The sequence below is a fragment of the Cyprinodon tularosa genome, unplaced genomic scaffold (assembly GCF_016077235.1).
Source record: "Cyprinodon tularosa strain WSP-4 unplaced genomic scaffold, ASM1607723v1 ctg107, whole genome shotgun sequence".
In the NCBI taxonomy this organism is placed as follows: domain Eukaryota; kingdom Metazoa; phylum Chordata; class Actinopteri; order Cyprinodontiformes; family Cyprinodontidae; genus Cyprinodon; species Cyprinodon tularosa.
In genome coordinates this window covers 908,345-916,431 of record NW_024037860.1, presented here as the reverse complement: position 1 = coordinate 916,431, position 8,087 = coordinate 908,345, and positions in this window count along the sequence as shown.

Here is an 8,087-nt window from a genome sequence, read left to right as displayed (position 1 = left end):
CACTGCAACTTAGAAACCAGTGCACTGTTTAAAACTCTGTACTGTTCTATCATTAGAAATACTGCATCCCCCACACCTTCTCCATCATCTCTGGCTGGCGCTCCAGCATGGCCAGTCTCCAAAGCCCACTGGCCCCCACCTTTTGACCAGAGCACCACAATTAAAGCAAGTGCAGCCTGGATCGCTTCAAATTCAGAGTTTGGAAATACCTAAGAGTAAAGCAGCCTGAATCTCTAAACACCTCAGTCATTAGGGGCATTGCAAAAAGAGTTTGGGTATTACTCACTGATCCAGTTAAAAACTATTGAAAAATATATTCATTGTCTCCATTCATTACAGCAGTAGATAAATACTACTACTCAAAGTGTACAATAAAAATGAAAAAGGTGAATTCCTTCTGCATTTTGTCATAACATCTCACACAGGATGTTGATTCTAGAGTTCCTACATTGGTTAAAGTGTCCTTATAACATTAGAGCTGACTGTTCATCTTTCTTTTACGTACTCTCTCCTAACACAAACCTCCGGACCATATTACAGAGTTCAGACTGACCAAACAGAATCTGCTCTTGATCACACGTCCTTCTTGTTAACTCCCTGTCCGATTAGGGCAGCTCACAGATGTATTTAGAGACAATAAATCATATTTCTGTTGTAGCTAAAAAGGCAGTGATGTGTGCGTCTGGATATGGAGTCGTCTCATTTTCATCCCAGGGGGACCCCCCGAGCAGACTGAGCAGACTAAGACACACAAATAAAAGAACATGTCATCAGGCTCTGAAAGAAGCCAATACTCTGATCAAAGCAGGGCTGCCACTGGGAACTCACTTTTCAGACATCATGATACAACCAGTGGAGCATGCACATGTATACAGATATGTTTCAGCGTCTGGATATTTTTAACATTGATTAAAAAAAATTACAAATGTTCTTTTAAAGAAATGAGGAAACAAACCAGTGGCCTTTTGCCCGAGCAAAATCTATTTAGAAAAAAATCTTTCTAGATACCCTTCCCTCAGGTTCTAATATTGAAAATCTGTGACATCATAAGAGTTGATGCTATGTTATGTATATTTGTAACAGTATACATAAATATATGCGTGTGTGTGTGCGTGTAGAGCTGTTGGACAATGACACTATTGATAAGGTATTTTTCTCCTTTAAAAAGGACAAAATACCTTGTTAAATCCTTCGTTGTTCTAATGCATTATAATTATCATCCTTCCATTTTAAGTTGATAGTTAGCATCTGATGTTAGAACACTGGAATTATGTGTTTGTTTTTAGAAATGGATTCCAAAACACGTGTTAAATGGATCTTGATGAAAACTTATGGATTATGCTGAGAGGTTAGCTCCATGCCATTAAACTATTGGATTTGAATGAACTTCTAAATTATACCAAGAAATGTGCTTCACTTTCCCACCAGTTATTTTTGGGCTTGCTTATGATAAGAAAAAGTATTTGTTTTCTTGGTAGCTTGGAACACTAAATGTGTGTATACATATATTTTAGTGTGATTATATAGTATATATTTTATTTAGATTATTCAGTTTAAAGTCATTCATCCTTTTTTTATTTTAGTGGACATTATATTTAATAAAGCAATAACAACTTTAGTGTGAGACTTAAATCTGAAAATTGAATAATTCATTTTATGTTCATGGTTTTGGTAGTAGGTGTATGTAAACTTCTGACCAAAATAACAAAAGAATGCTAATGGACCTAGTCCCTATACATGCCCTACTTACAAGACATAGCCCTTACTTGCTACCACTAGCCCTTACCCTCTACCAACACACCATCAAATTGAAGCCACAACGGCTGGGACTTTGTAATCTTCCCTAGGAATTGGGACATCCCTCGCTGCATAGTTAAAGTTTCGGGTGGTAAGCGATTGCATATTTATGTATGCACACACATAAGATTCTTACATAAGAGAAGAAACAAATCTTTTTAAAATCAAAATAGAAGATAGAAAAAATAATGTTGACAAACAATGAAGAGGCAAAATCTATTTAAGAGGTTTGAGGGTGGGCTTTCAAAAAACCCGATTTAATTTAGCCCAACGGGCTGCTGCCACCTTCATTCCCCTTTCTGCTGCTCTGTTTGCCCGGAAGGCTTCTCTGATCTCCGCTGCTCTCCTTCCATCTCCTGAAGTTAGTGTCTAAAGGCTAGCTCCAGCGTGCCATTGCCTTTTCCTGCTCTTTCTCCCTTGTTGGCATTTCTGATGTGGAAGACTTATCTGATCTCCGCTCTCCTCCTGAACTAGCACCAGGGAACCTACAGCTCTCTACTACTCTGCTTCGCTGTTTCCACATTTTCTGGAAAATTGTCTCCGTCTGACCCTTTCATCATCCGAAATCCCTCATTTTTAAGGGCTAGATTAATTCCCCCTTATCCCTAGTTATGTTTCCTACATGCAAAGAAGAATTGGGGAATTACTACCCTCTTTTCCAAAGCAAAAAAATTTAGGGACTGGGCTGAAAAATAGGTATTGTGCCTGTATGGGATTGACCCTTAATTTAACAAAGTATTTTATCTATAATAATTTTCTTAGAATTATGGAGAAAACAACTGCTATTTTTGGCACTGCTGCTTCAGCAAGCAAACCACATTTGGTTCTGCTGCAGGTCAAAGTAAATAAATAGTGGATTGTGTTTGTATATGCCGAGTTAACAACTTCACAGCAAGTGTACTACAGTGATAGAGAGTAAGCTTGGTTGAACTCTGGCCTCAGATAATGAGGACTCAGTAACTAAATGCTCTTAGCATTGATTCAAACTCTTATACAGGTTTTCAGTTCAACTTGGAGAAACTTGCATTGAGAAAAAGCCACATTTAAAATTTTTTATTGATATGAAGAATTAAGTAAGATGCCAGTTCTGAATGCAGTTAATTTGTTTAAGCTGGTGGATCTAGGTAAGAGATGTCTATCCCAACAGCCTGATACTAGTGTAATGGCGGCTGTACGGAGACTCTTGGAATGAAAGTGGTAAAAGTGTAAAAGAGGATTGTAGTTTAGTCATAAAGGAAGGATATCCTTATATCTTTCTATGGCGTCATTTCTGACTTATTAAAGAGAAAGAATTTATTTTAAATGCAGACTTGGTAATCCATAGATGCTATCATCAGAATTACGATAGTCTACACAACTGAAAAAGTAACACTTATAATTTATATTTTTTGAGTGAGATTCAGTTTATTGTGTAGGTGTGAATAGTCTGTTAAAATTAAATTAAAATTAAATTTTAGGGAGTTCGATTTTATGTTTTACTCCGGTTTGAAATTCATCATATTTACACACCTATTGTAAAATTATTGATGCTTTTTTGTTATTAACCATTCACATTCTACTCTGAGTTGAAGCCCTGTTTGTTTTTGGAATATCTTCTTTTTTGCGTATCATTCTTAGATGGAATAGTGTTGTTTCTGGTTTGCATCCATTCCTTTAACTACTGACTTTATCGAATGTAAGGTCTCTAAGGCAGATCTTAAACCCTTTTGCATAAACTGTCTTTAAGCGGCCATGATCCAGCTGTAGCTCCATGACTCCCCAAACTTGGAGCATCTCTGGAGGCTCTGCTGGACCCAGGGGAACCAGCAGGTTTGTCTTGGCTCTCCAAAGAAAATACCACATTACAGCAGATTTGATGAGACACCGGAGCTTTTAACACAACGTGCAAATGTTACTGCCGTGCAAATGACTGTTGCTCAGTCAGGATATTTCTGGTAAAATGTTAGCCATGAAAAGCATTTAATTAGCTTTTGTGTCTTTGTGTGTGTATGTATGTATGTGTCCGGTGTGGACATATTATTAGTCTCATTCTTGTCTTTGCAAACTTTGTTTTGTTTGCAAAACAAGGTTTGTGCGCCTTTCAGCCATCATAGTTAAATAATTTGTTTGCATGGCCTTCAGACTTTGCTAGAGGTTGAAGCTCGGCATTGTGATGTAATGGAAAAGAAAGCTAAACATAAAAAAACTGGGGCTCTATGCTAATAATAATACATAACTCTATTCTCTACAGATTATTCTGTTGTTCGATAGTAACCTGCCAAAAACTTGCTAACATTCTTTAAGTTTTATTAGCCACCTGTTTAGTAGTGCGACTTGCAACAGGTATGAATCATGCAACACAAAGGAAACAGGAATACGTCATTTTCCTTAAATATTAAACTGGCCCACTAGTTAATCTTGAGATTCACGTTACATCATAAATTGTTGGGCCAATGCAAACTTCATGTTAGTCATGGTTCTGTGGAAAGCAAAATCTGTATCAGGAACCGTGTGTGTGTGTGGTGTGTCTTTTGCACCGCAGGTGGGTGTGACTAACTCCTGCTTTCAGCTGCACCAAAAAGCAAAGCTACCAGTTGGGTATGCAAGGAGCTGCAAGATGTCTCTCTCCTGCTGGATGGTCCGACATCGTTCGTATCAGTCAAGGCAATGATCATTGCTTCCTAGTGAAGTCAAAGTTCTACACAGTGAAATCTACCTGTGATTAAACCAACATCTCAACTTTCTGCTCCTGAATGCAGACAAAACAGGAGTTATAGTCTTTGGACAAGAGTCTTTGAAAAAGAAGCTGATTAGTCAGTCACTTCATTTGGATGGGATTAAACTGATTTCATAGTAAAATGAAAAATCTTGGTGTTATTTTTTATCAGTACCTGTAATTTAAATCCCATATCGAAGAGGTTTCTAGAATTTCCTTCTTTCATCTGCGCTATATTGCAAAGATTATATCCTGTTTAGCGGTGATGCTGAGAAACTAGTCCATGCATTTGTTACTTCAAGGCTGGACTATTGTAATTCTTTACTATCAGGAAGTACACAAAATGTAGGTAAAAGCCTTCAGCTGATCCTTTTCACATATACTGTAAAGGCTTAAATGGCCAAGCTCCATCTTATATCAGAGATACTATTGTCCGTTACATCCTTAACAGAGCACTTAGCTCTCAATCTGCAGGTTTACTAGTGGTTCCTAGAACTTCTAAAAATACAATGGAAAGCAGATCTTTTAGTTTTCAGGCTCCTCTCCTGAGGAACCAACAACCAGTTTTAGTCTGTGAGGCAGACACCCTGTCTACTTTTAAGAATAGACTTAAAACTTTCCTTTTTGATAAAGCTTATAGTTAGAGTGGCTCAGGTTATCCTGATCTATCTCTATAGTTATGCTGCTATAGGCTTAGACTGCTGAGGACATAGGGACCCCTTTTTCATCATCCTGCTTCATTCTACCTCTATTGTACTGTACCACTCTGCAGAATCTGTTAGTTCAATCTCTAAAGTTGTGCTCTCTCTACTTTTTCTCATAGTAGCTTCATCTGGTCTATTCCTGTTTGGCTGTGACACCATCCTGGGGAGAAATATCAGCTGCCGCATCAACCTGTTTATAGATGTTGGAGATTTGTCTGTTTTTCAGTATTATCCTGTTTCTCTGACTGTGACTGGCTGGATGTGCTCTCTTCATCCTCTGACATGGGAGCAGGCCCGGAGCTTGTCTGCCTGGCTGTGTCTTTCCTAGACGGGGCAACTTTTTACAGTTGCTCTTTGAGTATCTGCTTCTGTCTCCTTGAACCCCAGTCAGCCTCGACAGATGGCCACTCACACTGAGTCTGGTTCTGCTGGAGGTTTTCTTCGTTTTAAAAGGGAGTTTTTACTCTCCACTGTCGCTACAAGCATGCTTAGTGTGAGGGATTGCCTTCCAGTCAATGCAATCAACTGGTTTTCCTTCGATAGAAGACTTTTAATCAATTTGACTGTATGATCTGGTGATCTGTAAAGTGCCTTGAAATGACATGTGTTGTGAATTGGCGCTATAGAAATAAACTGAATTGAATTTAATTGGATCTCTCTGCCCTTCTAGGTGAAACTTTTCATCTTGTTCTTGACTTCAACAACGAGTTTTATCTGGATTTCACCCTCTTCCATATCCATCTATCCTTTAGAATATCTTTATTCGTCTCCGGTCTGCAGGAATTCAGCAGGGTAAAGTTAAGTTTTGATACAGCCTATGGGGGAATGAGGAGTCTGAGGCCTTTCATCTGTCAAAGTCACTTCCCTTGAAGGCAGCAAGGGCCCTTCAGGGCCCATTCCTCTTTATTAACCATGTGCCTCCACGCTCTTCTCCGCTCATCTCCCACTCTGGACTGACACACCTTACTCTTGGATGTCTTGTTGAACTGATACGGTCCAATCCTCCATGCACCACAAGGAAGATCCATTCATTATTCATCTCAAATTAACATTGTTTTCTTATCTCCTTTATTTGTTAAAAAATATATATATTTTTTCCTTTACAAGTCCCTCTATGCCCGGCACAGAAACAAATTATATCCATCTTATTTGAATTCTTGAATTATGATATCAATGTAAGTAAAACACACATTAACAAATATATTTTAAAAATCTATAAAACATAACACAAGTATTTATACAAAAACTATTTATTTCCATTTAGTTTTTACAGATGTTTTGAAGTAATGACAATTTAGTCAGATATGTAATTTTAGTAGGATTATCTTTGTAGTTATAGTAAACACACAAGTTAGATTATTTTCCCTCCACAACAGCATCCTCTTTTCTTTTTCTGGCCTTAAACTGTCATCAGAAGGTTTATAAATTGTATAGATTAAAAGTGTTGGTGCTGTCTAACAAAGTGAAGTGGAGTAAGACCAACAGTTGAGCTTATCCTTCAACATCCTCACATTTTTCATCCCGTGGAGAGAGATTATGTTTTTTTTAAGCTGAAGGGAAGTTAAATAATGACTCACTTTACTGACAGACAAGAGCAAATCAAGGTCACATGTCAGGGAAAGTAATGCAAAGAATTACCTGGCAGGATTTCCTTTTCATCAGCAAAATAAATACTTTGGAATTTTCTTAGATATTGTGAGAAGCTAAATTTGCATTTGATGTGATTTAAATATTATTTTTCAATTTGCAGAGCACCTTCAAATTTGTCTTTTGCCTACTTTTAATTCCCACTACTTTTCTGTTATAACAACCTCCAAGAGGAACCTGTACAAACACAGTATTTCTAAATAATTTACAGAATAGGGACTATGATATCTTGAGGACCTTGTATATAAATCAATACATGTGTATATAATGAATACATGTGTATATTTATATACTTATTGTCATGTTCTTTTAAGGGATCTGACCCACATGCAGGAAACCACTCAGAGAACCAGAAAAATAAGTTTAACAGGTTTATTGAGAGCATGATGCGTTGATCCAGAGTTACTCAAAACGCTGGTGAACCGGAACTGGAAGTGAGAAGGGAAGTTCAGAGTTTATTTCAGGTTCTGTAGGAAACTTGGACGACTTGCAAAAGCAAAGACTGAAACGGGACTCACGTTTCCAGAAAAAGATGTCCTTCCCAGAATCCAGTCGGTGTGGGTTATTCCAGAACTTGGTTGACTCGTTGGAGGGCGGACAGGTTTTACTTAGGTAGGTTGGTTCCCTGAGGAGCAAAGGAGCTGTCTGCCACTTAGATTTCCAGGAGAACTTGAACGGCACGTGTGGAGATTTATCCCCTGTTCAGTGTGAAGCACAAACAATCCTTTCAGGGGAAGAAGGTCCAAACATCCAGTTGGCATCCCCTGCTCAGTATGAAGCTCAAACGATCATTCCAGGGGGAGAAGGCCAAAACTTCCATTTTGCAGGATGACTTCCTGCCGAGAGGCAAAGACAAAAAAACAACAATGTTAGAGCTCAGGGAGAAGAAACTCAGATAGACTCAGCTAAACTCAGCTTGGCTAGAATACCCAAAACTGGCAAACACTCTGGCATCGAGGTAGTGGCAGTCAGCCGCTTAAGAGTCCTCAGATAATGAGCCAACCATCCGCTGTTGTGTGGAAGGGCCAACAAGAACCGGGCGCCACCTGGTGGTGGAGGGAGAAAACACAAACAACACACAACCCACACAAACTGGATTCCTAACAGTTATGCGGTCAACACCTATTATGCATGATGTTAATACATTAACCCCATCTTAAATGTACTATAATTATCCAAATTCTAAATGCACATATTTTAGAATTAAACTAATGTAAACTAGAAAAACACTCAGAGAGTAGAAA